The sequence below is a fragment of the Agelaius tricolor genome, unplaced genomic scaffold, assembly GCF_023055355.1.
Source record: "Agelaius tricolor isolate 1412-34295 unplaced genomic scaffold, bAgeTri1.0.p SCAF_6, whole genome shotgun sequence".
NCBI lineage: Eukaryota > Metazoa > Chordata > Aves > Passeriformes > Icteridae > Agelaius > Agelaius tricolor.
This window is the reverse complement of record NW_027269266.1, coordinates 29,747,158-29,763,492: the sequence shown is the minus strand read 5'-3', so window position 1 is coordinate 29,763,492 and position 16,335 is coordinate 29,747,158. Positions and strand designations below refer to the sequence as shown.

The following is a 16,335-nucleotide window of genomic DNA, read 5'->3' as shown; positions in this document are numbered from 1 at the left end:
TACTTTCTGTCTACCAGCATCCTGCCCTGCCCTCCAGCCTTTCCATAATCACCAGTGCTCGGAACCCACGTCTCGCTACATCAAAACCTCAGAAAAATGGAAGAATTCTATCTCTTACATATTCTCTGAATTCTGGTATTGTCCATTTTGGATGGAGAATGACATTCTAGCAAGAACACCTGTTCCTTGCCATCTTTCCACTCTCAGGTTTCCTGGTGTATAAAACCACACAGTTCATCAGCTGTCAGAACTGCTGCATTAAAAGTTAATTCCAAATGGGCATTTGTATTCACATACATGTGATGAAGAACTTTCAGAACCTGAAGGGAAGGAGCAGGGTGAATGTTAGTAACACCATTTTCATATGATAGGAATTTTTCACTTTTTCCTGAACTGGATCTTGGACTGAATCCCGGTACTCAGCCAACAGTTTACATTAATTTATTCTTGTCTCTGAGCTAGTTTAGCCCCAAATTTCCATTAAGCCTAAGGATAGGAAAGGAGACTCCCAGTCTGAAATAGCCATATTCTGCACTCAATTCTAATAGAAAGTGTTAAATGGAGAAGAAAATCTATGCAGCTGCCAACATTTAGTAGCATAAATAAGCAAGCATTATGTATTAGAATTATTTGTCTAGTGTTTTGGCAGGACATCCCATGATGTCTCTCTAGAAGTCTAATTAAAACATCCTGCTTCTCCTTCCAGAACAAAGTATTACTTAGTCTATCTGTCAAATTAATGTTCATTACTTCATGCCATGATTAACTGTCCTTTGGGACATGCAAACAGCACATAAAATGTAGAATTTGCTTGCAACATTTGCGCTTTCTATTGCTCATCATGCGGCTGACCGAGTGGCCTCAGCAGTGCGTTATTACCCTGCAGCCTCAGGCAAAGGCAGCATGAAGAATTTGTTATGCAAGAGCCGTGGCAGTTTCTTTACAATGTGAGATGGAAAACATGCTGCATAGGCAGGAGGGTACCTTACCCTTCCCATTCCCTGCAATTCCACCAACAAACAGAGAGTGACACACTGCTGGCTGCTCCTCCAGCTGAACATCCTTCCACACAGAAAGGACACACAGGAAGCACCTCTCCTCTCCTGTTGTAGTTCTTATCACAGAGACACAATTATTCACAAGATTTTTTCCCCCCTCCACATCCTTATTCCCTTTAATAGGAAAAAGTAAGCTTGCTCTTTCTTGGCAGATTTGCCTCAGCAAAGCTAATGTTGCATCAAGCAATACAGTCCCTTAGAAAATGGTAAGAGTTAGTGCAAAGAAATTAAAGCAGTTACCTCAGCGAGTGAGAACAAATCCTATTCTGACAGACAGCCATACAGTCCAGCAGGACCGTGAAAACCCAAGGATACAGAACAGTTACCACAATTTTGCCGCTGCTTTGGCAGAGTGGATTCTGCAATCAGTTGTACAGCTGGAATTCAGAAAAATACAAAGTCAGTCTCCTAAAGTAATACATTGCTTCCAAAGAAATAGTTTTATGAGTCAGAGAATAGAAATAGCTTGGCTGCTTGTGGATTTCTGTTTTAGTGAAGAGTATTCATTCTGATTTTCCTAAGTCTAACAGGAACAAGTTCATGATCCTCAGTGCTTGTCTTCTGATTTACCCAGTTAGCAGGAAACAAACTACTCTGTAGAAGGCTGATTGTGAAGCTCATAATACCTCAAGGCATACCTTGCTGTTTTTCACCCTTCTGTCAGGATAATGGAACAAGAGAGAAGAGCACAAAATCCTTTATAAATCTTCTGATCAGTCACATTCAACCAGCTTTGTTATTTCCAATATACTCCAATAAAGGTAAGGATGCGCTGCCTTACATACAGCAGATGTGGATGTTCCTTGAAGAAAGGTGGGAATAAATACACGTTTCATTTGGTCTGTGTACTAACCAGCGTTTCTATGTTTCAATTTTTCACACTGTCTGGAATTAAAATAAATTAGTGATTAAATTTAGCTTATGGGCAACCAATTGTTGTGAGTATACATGCATGCATACATGTACCTGCATGCATTTAATGTGTATAGCACAACTTGCACTATATTATACATAAAAGCCAGAGCACACAAAAGTCACATGTAGCCATGCACATTCCAAATCCACACCTTCTTATTTATGTGCTTTTGTTCCCTTACTCTTCTTACCTTACTATAAATATCTGACCAACAATGAATTTGCTACCAAATGCAAATTCTTCTTACTGTGCACAAACAAACGCTTTTGTCACTCTAGATTGTCACTGTGCACACCTTTTCCAAACAGGACACACATTTCCTTATGGACATATTTATCATACTGAGGAACATTACTGCCATGATGAAATGCCTTTGAACTACTGAGTCATTGAGAGCACTTTATCAATGCTTTAACATATTCAAAAATAATCTTCCTGTCTGATACAAACAATCCATTGGCAATTATCTTGATAAAAAAAATCTTAAGGGGAGTGATTAAAGACAATGCATTTGTTTACTTTGAGAATAAAGTTCTCTTCTGTCTGCAAGTACAGCTCCAGGGTAGATTGTTTAACCATCTGCTCAGACTGTAGGTTCCCCATCCTCAGAACATCCAGAGATGGAAACAGGTCACTGATCACGCCTGTGAAAATTGGGATATCATCTGTCACTATTTTATGCAAATTGAAGTCTCTTAAGACACACATAAGCACATGGAAAAAGAGGGTAAACAATGCATCACAAGAACATTAAATAATTTTTTTAGGAGTCTGTTTTTATTCAAAGGAAAAACACCAGAAACATGTTTTACCCAGTCCTCAGGGATGTTCTTATCTCCTTGTTTCAGAAATTACCAAAACTGACTTGATAGCATGAAGTCCCCAGTCATAACAGCCCTACAAAGACATTTTAACTGATCATGTTAGCATATGAAATAAAACTAAGTGGTAATGTTCATTAAGAAAACAATCGTTTTACACACAGAGTAAAAAAAGACATTTTTATTCACTTGTAGTCTTTCAGTGGCTTTTGGTCAGCATTAGACGTTGACTAAAAAATATAAAAGGCTGAAATATATATATCTGTATATCTATTTAATTTTCAGTATTTCACCATTTGATTCCCTATTCTTAACTGGCTACCAGCTGAGTAAAGTTTGAAAACATATTCTGCAGCCACACCTAGGAATTCAATATAAATACAGCCTATTGGTAGTATCAATTCCCTCCTCCCCCCCCAAAAAAACCACCAACCCCAAAATAAGCAACAAAACTGGAAGCAAATTCACAACTTAAAAATACACCATTTTAAGTTGACAGATGTTATGCATCTATCCTCTTCCATGACAGTGGTAACTCTAAGTGTGAATCAAATACAGCACAAAAAATAATTTTGGAAAAAAGTAATTTTCAAACTCAGGACAGGTCATGATCAGTAAGAAAAAATTTCTGAAGTAAATTATTATTTATCTATTATCTGCATTGAAAAGGAATCTCCACATTTTAGAAATTGTACATCTGGGCAAATAAGTTAAAACAGAATTGATAATGAAACCAGGAAATTTAGGAATAGACTGCACTTAATAAGATTTTTTTTAGATTTAGGCAAGGATTTTTTTTGTGTGTTTTGGTGGTTTTTTTGGTTTTGTTTTTTGTTTTGTTTTTTGGGTTTTTTTATCTCTTTGTTTGCAGGATATGCATCTTAAAAGCAGTGGTTTGTCCAGTGTACAAAGTCTTCATTTGCCATGGTGTCACAGGACCAGAAGTCCCTTCACAACCTAAGCCCTGAAAGCCCTGACTGATAACCCTTTTCTGCAGCAGGCTGAGGATCCTTTCCATAGGCTAGGATCCTAGTACCCCAAAGGTACATTTGAAGTTCTAAAAGTCCCAACACTGGAGCAATACTCTTAGAACTCTCTGAACTGCTGTATATTTTATGCAGAAGCCCAGAATTTTTTCTCAGAGTTATTTGATTTCTCCCATTTCTTTACAATGTGAGGTGGAAAACATGCTGCATAGGCAGGAAGGTACCTTACCCTTCCCATTCCCTGCAATTCCACCACCAAACACAGAGTGAAAAGTAAACCAAATGAGACTTAAAAAGTAAATAAAGAACATTCTAGATTTTGCTTCATACATTAATGTTAATATTATTATTGTAACTATGATTAATACTGAAGCAGCAAACAATGGTATAAATTACTTTGCTCAATTCAGAACGTGCCTCCAGGGCAAAGTAATCATTAGACTCAAGGAATCCTTGTTCTAGTGAAGCAAACAATATTAATTATCTTTAGATATGCACAGTTTAATTTCATTATCTCTAGAAAATTGCAAGAAGCGTGTCAAGAAATCTTCAGGATATTTAGACATAATTTTGAAATTATGCAGGCATGAAAATAAAGTTGTTTTTTATTTCATAAAGGCCCTGCCTGCTATTTGAGTTTATGGCTTAAGTTTGAAGGGTTCTTCAAGTTGTAATTCCATTGAGAAAAATGAATATTAGTAATATCTTGCAAAAAAATATACAGCTGGAGATTATTAAAACAGCATCCATACCAGAAAGAGATCATACAGTTTCTAGGGTTTGAATTTTTAGGATAATATTTCTGAATACAGATTCTTTCCAGTATAATAATTAAATTATTTAGAAATGCTTTTCCAGCCCCCTTTTTTCAAACAGCTTTTTTTCACTGTTTTTACTGGGGAAAGTTTAAAGACATGTTCATTCAATTACAATATGCTATGTGTTTTTCAAAATAATTTGTACTCTGTTACTCTCTTCTCCAAAAGATAGTTGTTTACATGGGTGTTACACAGCAGCACAATGTAGTCAGTCATCCCAGGTATGAAGATATACAATTGGTGATGTACAATTGTTTAATGCAAAATGAGCACAGTACTAACATCCAAAGGTAAGAAGAAAGGACAATTTTTTCCAAATTCATGTCTGACAATTTATTAAGGATGGAAATGTGATTTAGAGTGTCTTTAAAATACAAGATAAAACAACATGCATAAATCCCTCCTATTATGCAATATTCAGCACTGGTATGGAGTGTGTGCTAATAGATATGTGTTAAATCCAGAAGCCCAAAGAATCCTCACCTGTTCAGGGAGCAGCTCCCTGCAGAGAGGTTGGAAGGTGATGAACTTCCTGGCTAACAGACAGGCATCAATAAACCCTACAGCAGCCAACATCATTTCAGAGACCAGTTCAATGTCAGGGACAACCATGGCACAGGTTCTAGGGAAGAAAAAAACCCATAATCCAAATGCACAGATTAGTATTTAAACATGGTGAGAATAAGTCAGCTAAATCAAATATCTGATGTGTGCAAACATTTTTAAAAACAGAGCTCAAGAGAGTCACAATTAAGAGTGTCAATCAAAGCTGACAAGGACCCTAGTTCAAAGCAAAATGAGTTAATTAGGCACTGGTGATTGTTAATATTCCATAACATTGCTGCACAAAAGAGGCATCTGAGAAACACAGACAGGTACTGCCCAAACTCAGAGCAGGCACAGGCTGCAGTGGTGGCACTTGCCACTGATCAAGGGGGCACAGTCAGCAGCTGTGCAGGGTCTGGAAGCCAAGTGCAACACAACCATTGCTAAAAATGCCAGCCTTCCTTAAAGTTTTTTTTTTTTTTTGAGAGCTTTAGTGCTTTTATATGAAGGCTTGGTTGCCTTTAGAGGTTTTGCTGTTCCTTTATAAATATAACTGCTCAAACTTTTAGAACTAACACCCAGAAATTTTAATGACATGAATGAAAAATATCTCATTAAATCTCATTTTTAAATGAACATGAAGTAATAATGTTATTGCTAAACAATTTCACAATTTTCTCATTAAAAATCATTACTTAATTTACATATGAGCAAAAAGGAGATCTTGAATTTCGTGTTCAAGCCAGCTACAAACCAGCATATTTGTACCTCAGAACTCTTTCTTATTACCGAAAAAAGCCCAAATATTTCTTCTTTTTCCCCATCCAGAAATATACTGCTGAACTAAATGAGACCAGTTTTAATTTTGTCATATTTGAGTGGGGAACTTCTCATGTAGTTTTGTCTGACCTGTATATCCAGGGATCATAGTAATAAATATTCCAACTCTGGATTTCAGTGTCATGAAATACAAATCTGTTAAAAAAAATAACACAAAGAAGTGTTAAAAGAAAGATACTACTTACAAAAGAAGAAAACTCACTAGACCTCGGCAAGCGGAGGTATTTTAGCTTTTAGTAATCTGTCTGGCACTGAATTCAGAAGGAAAGCACTGGACTATTAGAGCCACAGAGAGAGCATGTGGCTGAAGCATGTCTATAGGAAGAATCACCTTTGGAAACACAGAATAAAGGAGACTAGTAGGGATGCAGAGGGTTTGAAAAGGCCAGGAGACAATATTGAGTGAAAAAAAACCAAAACTTCTTTTTCTTGAAAGCAGCAGTTTCCAGTATAATTCACGTGAAAAAGAAGCTAAACAACAATCTCCATACTGCTTAACAGAACATCTCACCTCATCATCCATGTATGCTGAATAGTCGAAAATTTTCACCATCATACCAAGGGTACAGCCTAAATCTTCCATGGTCTCTGTCTTCTCTGTGCCAGCTGCTCCTGCAGGGGCACCACTCACTGCTAGGTGGAGAGCCTGGGCTGGAGTAATAGAACACCTTAACATATGAAAAAAGATCTTTTGGGTTGCAATGAACTTCCACAATATTGGAAACTTTTTTATAACTCTTATGTTTCATGGATGATTTATTCCAAGTCCACTTTCTCATTACAATGTAATGTCCTAAACCAACAATGTATTTTTTCCATATTCATGTAAAATCATGGTGTGGTACTACTTGGAAAGTGCTTATTTTAGAAAAGAAAACTAACTACATCAACATTTTTTATCAAGAAGGGAGATCCTATCAGTGATCACAGAGGACGGGAAATAGGAGGCTGTAGTTGCTGCATTGCTTATTTCAAAGACTTGAATTTGACCTCCCAGCTGAGGGTTGAAAGCATTAAGCTAGCCAAGATGCTTGAGTGCATCTTTTTTGATTACTTATTTTAACAAGAAATTGGAGCCAAAACATGCCCAGAAGAAAAAGTTTCACTGTACGTGGTATAAAAAAAATAGTAGCTTGGACTTTCACAAATGAAAAAAAAAATTGCTGAAAAATCCTGATTAACCTTGGCAAAGATCTGCTCATATTCCCCTTGAGACTAGACAATGAATATGTTAGCTTAAGTTATGCAAAAAATATTTCAGTTTTTATAAATGTAGTGGCCATTAAAATCATACCATTTCTTAAGTATGTGCACCTACATGCACATAGATTCTGAAATATATTGTGTCTTGATAACCTCATAATATACCTATGAGGTAGGAAAGAACTCTAAACTTCTAAGAAACATTTAACTTTTAATTCCTGAAACAGATAAAGCAGGCACTGTTATTTATAGCAGTCATTACCTGTCAGTCAAAGGTGTAATAACTTGCCAAGGGGTATTTCCCAAGTACTCATAAAAGTACTGAAACTGAGCATCACAAATGTTGGCAAAACTGTTTCTGGACATCATCCCATCTGTGGCATACCTGTGACAGCAAGCAAAAGCTCTGGAACTGGAGACCTAAGAGCCATCAAAGAGCCATGATGCCACGTAGGAGCTATTCAGGTGGTACAAATGCCACCCATCACAAAGCTGCAGCTGTAATCAGCAGGTCTCACAACTCATTCCTAGCCACTTATGACTCATAACTACCTCAATCTATTATAAAGGATTAGATGCACCTCGAGGCATTTGTGCTTTTATACAGATGCAAGTTTAATAGAAGATAATTTTAATAGAGCTATTACAGCAGAACACAAGGGCTCTCCATACAAACAATGCAGTCTTTGCAAGGGAGCTATATTACTTTGACCACAATGAGTTTCATTTTACTCCTCAAGCCTTGTTTCCTCTTATCTGAATACCACTTTAAAAGCCAATTTTATTTCTGAGGCTTAGGGGGAAAATAAGAATTCTTTCCTATTTCAATTCCAATCCAGTGAACCATTTTGGACATTCAAACCAACAGCATTAGTTTTACCTGATTTAAAGTTGTACATAGAGTAAGCACTTTGGTTTAAATAAACATGCAATATTTCAGTTTTCTGCACATACAAAAAGTCACCACAGGAAGAGGAGATGCTGTGGAAGTGCACATGCCTCTGAAAGGAGAGCAAAACCCTGTGAGTTGCTGAAGGCAGAACAAACTGTGAATGCAAAATACAGCTGATTCAAACATGCATCCTCTGGGCTTGAAGGCTTGCTGATATCTCTCTGCCACGAACATCTTTGGTACAAACGGCCACGATTTCTTCATGATCATCCGAGGAAAATTCTCCAAGCAGCATGGTAATAAAGAGCATTTAGCTCAGTGACCTGAAAAGATTTAGGCAACCCTCTAAAACCAGATGGCTTCCAGTACTGCTACCATTATTATTACTAGAAATTAGTTCTGCCTACATTATGAACTAATTCACCATAAAAACTGGCTTGTACATACGAATTTTCTGATATTCAACATGAGATGCCAGAAGAAATCCTGGTTTAAACAGAAATTTGAACCATCTCCAAAACAACAACAATCCAGGTGAGCACAAATGCTGCAGATGGCCAGCTAGGCAGGGTAGGAGGAATGGATGGATAAGAAGTTGTACATGAAATGGAATTGAAAATTCTGTGGTTATAATCTCCATAGAGATATGTACCAGACTTTATGAAATTGTACTAATTGTACAAGAACATTTATTGGCAAACCAAAAATAGTCCTTAGGAAAGATCAGAGACATTTTAAAAATAGACAAAGCAATAAGGGGATGAATACAAAATACGATATAAATGACTATACAGAGTTATGTAATACAAAGTGACTATGGAGTTATTCAGGTTTCATATTAAAAGGGGAAGAAACCGCAATGTCAGCTAATGCATGTAATTCAAAGGAGGCAAATGTAAAAATACATGGAAATATCAATAGAAAGATATAATGCATTTTCTATTACAGGGAAAATTTAGACAGTTCTGTCAGATACTCACCTTTAAAGTCTCTTTCCTATTTTGTATTTCCCTTCAGCAGATATTCTAAGTCAGAAAACAAAACCAAAACTACTGAAAGTTTTCACAAAGAGAAGGAGTACTCACACCAGAAGGAAAACATTTAGGAGAAGTCTGAGGTAAAAACGGGTAAAGCAAAAAATCAAATGGCACAAGGTATCCATCTGAAATGGGACTAAAACCAACCATAGATGTAAACTGCTTGGTTAGACATAAACAAACCCTATAGTTTTGGCTTCTTTACATTAATATATGGGTATATATGTATTGAATTGTACCTATACATACTGAATGTGTACTCTGTTCTTAGCACACCATTGTGGCACTATGTTCACTTTTAGCTTTTGTCTCAGTTCAGAATAATCCTACAAAACCCCAGTAATTAAGATGTGATGCCCTTGAGGTAGCAGAAATTGAAGAAAAAGCCATGTTTCTTTTTTCAGTAGATGCTGTATTGCTTAATATGTTATAGTAATATGTTCATATGTTTAACATTTAATATGTAAACTATACTAATATGACTATTTTCATGCTATATTTACTTTCTGTGAATTAAACAAAAAGGAGATGTCCAAACCTGCTTCTTGTGGCAGCCCTTCAGGGCTGCTGCCAAGCTCTCTTTCAGCCTACCAGATGCCATTTCTACATCTAAAACCCATCAGGTTTGTGAAGTACTAAGCTCAGCCTGGGCTGGGTGGTCAAAAACTCACTGTTCTCTCTGCCTCTTTTCATGGGCCAGTGTGGCCTCCATGGAGCAGAGATGTACTGCACTGTATACAGTTTCCTCAAGGTGTAGCTACCAAGACTCCACCTTTTGAAGCAAAAAAACCCCCAAGCATGCATAAATGTATGCACGTAACATTAAGGGTATATTTTGTACTAAAAATAAAGGAAGTTCATCTCCTTAATCTTCACAAAGGATTTTTGTTATACCAGTAATTTTTACAAACTTGAAATGAGAGTGGATTTTCCCTCCATTTTCTCTGTCACTGTACCTTCAGCAGGATTTAGATGAGACACCAGATACTGGGGTTTTTTTTACATATCTACTTGATTTGAACACAGACATACTGTCTTAAAGCTCCAAACAAGAGTCTTGAGTTTTTGTGTTCACAGCCCGAGATTAGACACAGACAATACAGCATTTTCTGTCTCCATGTGCTCAAACTTAGTTTTTCCAAGATACAGCTATCTCCCAGAAGCAAGCTGCATATACTTGTCCATTCAGTCTGGGGCCTCCCTGCTGCAACAATCAATCATTAGAAGGACAGGCAACATTGATTTTATGCAATGTGAATGCTTATGCATTCAGCACTGTTCTGAGAACAATAAGTTATTGTCTCAGAAGTTGCTGATCTGCTCTCCCTGATCTACCACTACCCAGTTAGCACACATGCTAGCGGGCCAGTTGGCAAATATGAGGCTCAGAACCAGCGGAAAGGTTCAGCTGAGAGGAGATGTGTGAGACCACTGGAGGTTTGGAGAGGTATGTGCTAAAAGATAAGACAGGAGGGGATCTGAAACTATAACAGAAGATGAAGTAAAAAGAGCAGCAGGAGAGAGAAAGTATGAGAAATGCAATATTCAACCTTGATCAGTTCTGTGACTTTTAGTACTCATATTTTCATTTTCATTACTTCCAAACAGTAAACTGTCTACACTTCTTTTAAAAACATTTTATGCACAAGAGAAAGATAGGCAATTTATTAAATTATAGTAAATGACACAATTTTGGGTAGCAAAATGTTCTGGGTTTATTATTATTTATTATTTTTTCCAAATTTATATAACTAAAAGTAACAGTTCATACAATTGAAAGTGTCTATTTAATCTACATCCCAAAGAGGACAAAATTCATGAAGGAGATTTCACATAACTCAACATATCTGATCATTAGATCTACATTTGTCATGGAACAGAACATGCTCCTTTTCTGGTCTGTATTTCCCAAGGGCAATATTTATATATATCCCTGTATTCTCTTGAAATTTAAGATCAGCAGCATTGTCAAAAAGTTTGGTAAGATGATGGGCTATTTGCATCCAAAAATACCAGATATATAAGGAAACCATTTACATTAGATTTGTGTCAATCACACTAATGCATGCCTCTGTTAAAGTGGATGACTCTCTGACTGCTGCATGATTACTACACACAAGGTTTTTATGGGGAAAAGCTGGGCCAAAATGACAAATCAGTGACTGGAGTTAATTACACTTCTGTCAGTTGTCAGAAGAGTCTGAAGGACAGAGCTCAATATAAAACTGAGAAGTCTTGAAATTGTTATTATTTATGGCTAATGCTTATACTACAAATTGCCTTTAAGGTCTAAATGCCTTTTGTAGCTACACATCTCTCCAAAGACCGTGGAATTTGAAAATCACTGTCTACACACCAGCATGCTCTAGGCCTGACACCTAAGACAGAAGACTTGTTTGCTGGCCTTATGTGTGGATGAAACAAATCACTGAGATTTAGTTATGTGGAGAATCTATGAGGGCCTACCATCATGTTTGAAAAGGCTCCACGTTCAAGCCTTCATCACCTCTGAAAGCATCAGTTCTTCTGAGTTACAACTCACAGCCCTTCAAAAAAAAGGTTTTGCCTGAGACACACTCAAAGCTGTAGCACTCAGAAAATTGATGGCTGTGGCTGGATAGTAACCAGGCCAGGAGGCCAGGAGTATCATCTGGCATGTAGATAACATAGTATGCTTCTGCATACTATGCATAGAAGCTTCTGAAATACATCAAAGTGCCTGTGCCTTCATACAGCTGGGTGTCACAAAACCTAGGAGATCATTGTTCAATTGAGGAACACAGAAGGATGGCTACAAAACATTCCTCGTGCAAGGGGCAGCAGCTCAGTCAGTAACTGCCTACCACACACCATAGATCTTCCAGTCTTACTTATCATCACTATGCATTGCTTGCCTGAAATTTGATCAATCCATGCTAGAAGAATAGATTTGATGATCTCATTGACCTATAACCCAAAAACCCAAAATAAATGCATCTTCCATTTCCAGCAAAAACAGATCAGGATTTGTATCATGTCTCTCATCTCTTGCTGAACACCTTGTACTCGTCTTAGCTGGGAGGAAAAAAAAATGTTTCCTACCTTCCTTAGGCAAAATATTCCTGTTTTCAAAGTAAATCAGAAAGTTGCTCAGAACAAAGGTGCAATTCAATGATATTATCAGCTCACAAGGTTAGCTGGAAAACTTCCCTTTCTGTAGAGAAAATGAAGTATATTAATACACAAAGAGGCTCAGCTGTTTTGGCTGTGTTCCTCTTTAAAGGATGTCTAGCAAGTCTGCTGAAAAACCAAAATAGAAGAAAGGAAAAAGAGAGAACTTATGTGCTTGCTTTCTAAGTATACAGCCAAAGCTTCTTCACAAAAAGAGAGTCTTAAAAAGAGACAGAGATTTTAATGATCACCTTAAAGCCAGGAATTCCCTCCCAGTTAAGGTAAAAGTCAGACCAAGCATTAGAACAGAACGATATAATCCACTATTGATTTAAAATAATAACAATGAACAAAGCCGTAAGGAACAGAGAAGGTGGCAAGCCTTTTACGTTTCCTTTCCAGAAAATGAAACATAATTTAATTCAGACTAAGGAAATCAGGGGAATGGAACTGTGCCAGAAAAGTCTCCCCAAAAGGTAAGTCTAGGCAGGGGAAACTCCTCTTCAACCTTCCAAAGAGTCCAGCCTTAGCAAGTAAAGGATGAGGAAAAAAATTTCTAACTCAACAGGGCAGTAATGTGCAGATAAATTTTAAAAAAAGAAACCATCAAAACAACAAGTAACAAAGTAGATAAGAATCAGTTGAGTGGAGGAGGAAATAAACCACTTTTTAAAAAGATACATGTATTATTTTTGATGTACAAAGAGTTAAAAACATGAAAACACATGTTGGTATTGACACAAGAGCAATTAAGGATCAAAAGATTAAATTATTTATATTTGACTGATTCACTCCAGCTTTTAGCTTGGTATCTCTCAGAACAAAAGTGACGTCTCAAGAAACAGGTTTGTATTGTTTTTGTTGTTTTTTTTTTTACTTCCTATTGCAACATTTTCCTGCAAGAAGAAAGACTGTGACTCTAAACATGGCTGCCTCTAAAGCCAGGAAGAGTGAATGCAGGTGGGAAATTCAAGGCATTCCTGGGTAGAAAGAGGACTTTGGCTGCACAAATCCACCACATCCTGTTGCAGGTGTGAAAGAAGCACTTCCAGAGTATGGATAGGGACAAAGTGAATTTGATATACTTCGAAGACATTTGACAATTTTGACATCATGCCATCCCTAAATAATGAGCCAGTGCCTCAAGTTGAGCTGGTCATGTAAAAAGAAGTAGAAACCCGGTATGTCAGATAGGAAAAATGACAAAAAAATCATCGGAACATCTCACACCTGCACAAAAAGGAAACAATCTGACAGCTCTCATTTCCTGCTTGTTGCAGAACTACACTTTGGAACAGTTTGTAATCATACTGGAAATTTTACCTCTGCTGCAGAGCTTCAGAACTTTCAAACACCTTTGGCTTTCTTGTAGCTTCCATCACATTTTCATTATTTGTTATGTCAATCATCAACTGCTGTACAGAAAGGGAGCTATTTCAACTCTCAAATTTATTTTTTCTTCTTCATATAGTTTACTAAACTGGGACAATAAAAACATGGGAAAAAGAGCTGGAAGAATACACCTAATCAGCTTGTTTTAAGTTCTATTTCTTAGATGGAAAAAGAAAAATTATTAAAGCCATAAACACCTATTTTGACAGTGTTTAGACTGAATATGAGGGAAAAGTAAAATGAACAGAGAGAACTACAAATACCACTGATGATAACTTAAAACTCTTCAACAAGATAAAAATTACAGGTTTTAGCAGAATTATTAACATAGAATATTTCTGTTCATGCAAGCCTAATGCCTTTTTCAATATGCACCATGAAGAAACTTATGCATGTTAAACACCACAAATCATTTCATTGCTCTTAACAGGGTTCTCAACTTGTACAAAAAAATACTTTTTTAGCATATAGTGAAACATCTGCTGTCAATGTTTCTAAATTGAAGATTTAAACAATTAGAAATACATTTGAAATTTCAAGCACAGAAGCTCACTATGGAATATTATCCTATACTAGATTTTCAGAATTGTACATGATGAGGACTTTCCCTAGATCTGTGGATTGAATTACAGGTTTATTGGCAATACAAAATTATCATCTTTACTATGCAAGGGCTCAGTGACTTTTTTTGGTCAGAATGAAGAATTAATATAATGCCTTGTGTCAGTTCATGTGTTTATGTTGATTGTTGTGGTTACATTTAGTCATTGATAAATAACAGACCTTAAACTTGTATTTCTACCATCACTTTCCTAACTAATAGGGACTTTGCAGAAAAGATTTCTGCACCTCTGCAGTATCATATCTCTATGTGCCTCCAGGAGATTAAAAAGCTAACAAAGAGTAAGTAAAAGAAGATATTAAAGACATGTGAAGGAATGATCTGCAGATCTTTATCTCAAATTGTGACACCAGCAGCTTCCAGTCCATGTGAAAGGAAAACAAGGCAGATAATGACTCTGATGAAGATACCACATGTGCTGAAATTCTATCCAAATGGAAATGACAGAATCTGCCATGTTTAATTTACTTTGCCAGCCTTTCATTTATTCAATGAAATATACCACATATTTACTTTTCAGAATCCCTGGCATCTGAAACTAAAAAAGCAAACAAACAAAACAAAACCAAAAAAACCCCAGAAAAAACGGCACTAATCAAAATTATTTATCAAACAGAGGAACTAAAGCTGACAAGAACTTAACAAATTCTCCTGTAATTGTTATTATTGTATATCATAAGATAAGACATCTTTAAACACTAAAAATGGACAGCATATTATTAAAGGATTTTTAAAAAATTGAAGTAATTACAAGCTTAGAAAGTTGTTATTTTTTTTAGAGTCCTACATGGAGACAGGAATATTTTTAGAATATGTATAGTAACACAGCACACATGTAAATTCTCAGTACTAACATCTGGAGAAAATATAAATGTGCAATAAAGATTCAGGAAGAAAAAGTTTTACTTGCCAAGTATATCAAGGGAGTTAATAATATTGATACAATAATAATATTTCTAATAATTAAATTCTTATTTGATTATTACCTATAGTTTCAAGCAGGTTTTCACTGGACTTCAATAAAGGATTTTCTATTGTTTTATGCTTTTGGTAAGAAAATTCCATAGCAGTCCACATTTGGCTGATTTCTTCCAAACTCTGGGAATAATAAGAGCAGTAATAACATCTGTCTATATATATGTCACATTTCGTATTGGGAATTGAGGAATTTAATTAAATTATATGTAATTCACAGTGATGGTAAACAATACCACAGACAAGAAGTTCATTTTGTTAGGCTGTGAATTTTGATACCTAGAGAAGTCACATGAAAATATTCAGTTCTATGATTAATTTCTTGAAATAAGGCCTAAACAAACAAATAGTTTGTTACATACTATTTTGCAAAAACAGAAGGGAAAAAAAAGTACATCTCTCACCTTTTCAGTACTCAACTCTTGCACAGCATTGACAGCTACACTTTGGACTTCATCTTCTACCTTTATGAAACTGGGGTGCCAGAAGGTCTGAGAAGGTCTTCTGCTACTGAAAGCCTGACCTGTAAAGAAAAGAGACAGAAGGGAGCAAATTGAGTCAATGAAAAGTCCAACATAAGCATATAACAAAGTGTTCAAACAGAATCTAACTCAAAAACACAATTAAATAAGTTAAATGCACTCTAGATACCAGTTACATGTTCAGATTTGCCACCAAAGTGTGGACTTAACCAGCCTAGCAGAAATATTTCTTGATGTTGTTAGAGGTTTAGGGTTCTTTTGCTTTGTTTTGTCTTGTACTCTGGTGTTCTGTTCTTCATAACACTAAAGGTAAGTTTATTTGCACAGCTGCCATTGAAGCTGATGCAAGATACAGACTCAATATCTGAAACTGGAAACCCTGGGGAGTGATGGAGATATTTGCAGTATTTTATTGCTACTTGGTAGGATTCATGAAATCAAATTTTAAAAACCTTAAAAATTTTATCAATTATTTGAAAAGATAACAGTCAATTATTTTTTCATTTTCCTTTTGTTAAAATAAAACACAATTTTGTGCTAATACTGTTAGGAGCTTCCTGCATTAAAAATAGGTTTAAATGTGCTTTTATTAAAACT

The 16,335-nt window shown here is 36.2% G+C and overlaps 1 protein-coding gene across 1 annotated transcript in view; it reads right to left on the bottom strand.

The window, feature by feature from the left end:
• LOC139591051 (dynein axonemal heavy chain 11-like) overlaps positions 1-15,779 on the bottom strand; it is a 113,684-nt gene extending 97,905 nt beyond the window's left edge. The window contains exons 1-10 of the mRNA XM_071429177.1: positions 15,661-15,779; positions 13,591-13,682; positions 12,199-12,310; positions 6,497-6,631; positions 6,055-6,120; positions 5,083-5,221; positions 2,787-2,871; positions 2,494-2,618; positions 1,299-1,860; positions 119-320 (exon numbers count right to left, since the gene is read on the bottom strand). The gene's annotated coding sequence lies outside the window, so the exon portion shown is untranslated. The remainder of the gene's footprint in view (positions 1-118; positions 321-1,298; positions 1,861-2,493; positions 2,619-2,786; positions 2,872-5,082; positions 5,222-6,054; positions 6,121-6,496; positions 6,632-12,198; positions 12,311-13,590; positions 13,683-15,660) is intronic.
• Positions 15,780-16,335: the final 556 nt, after the last annotated feature.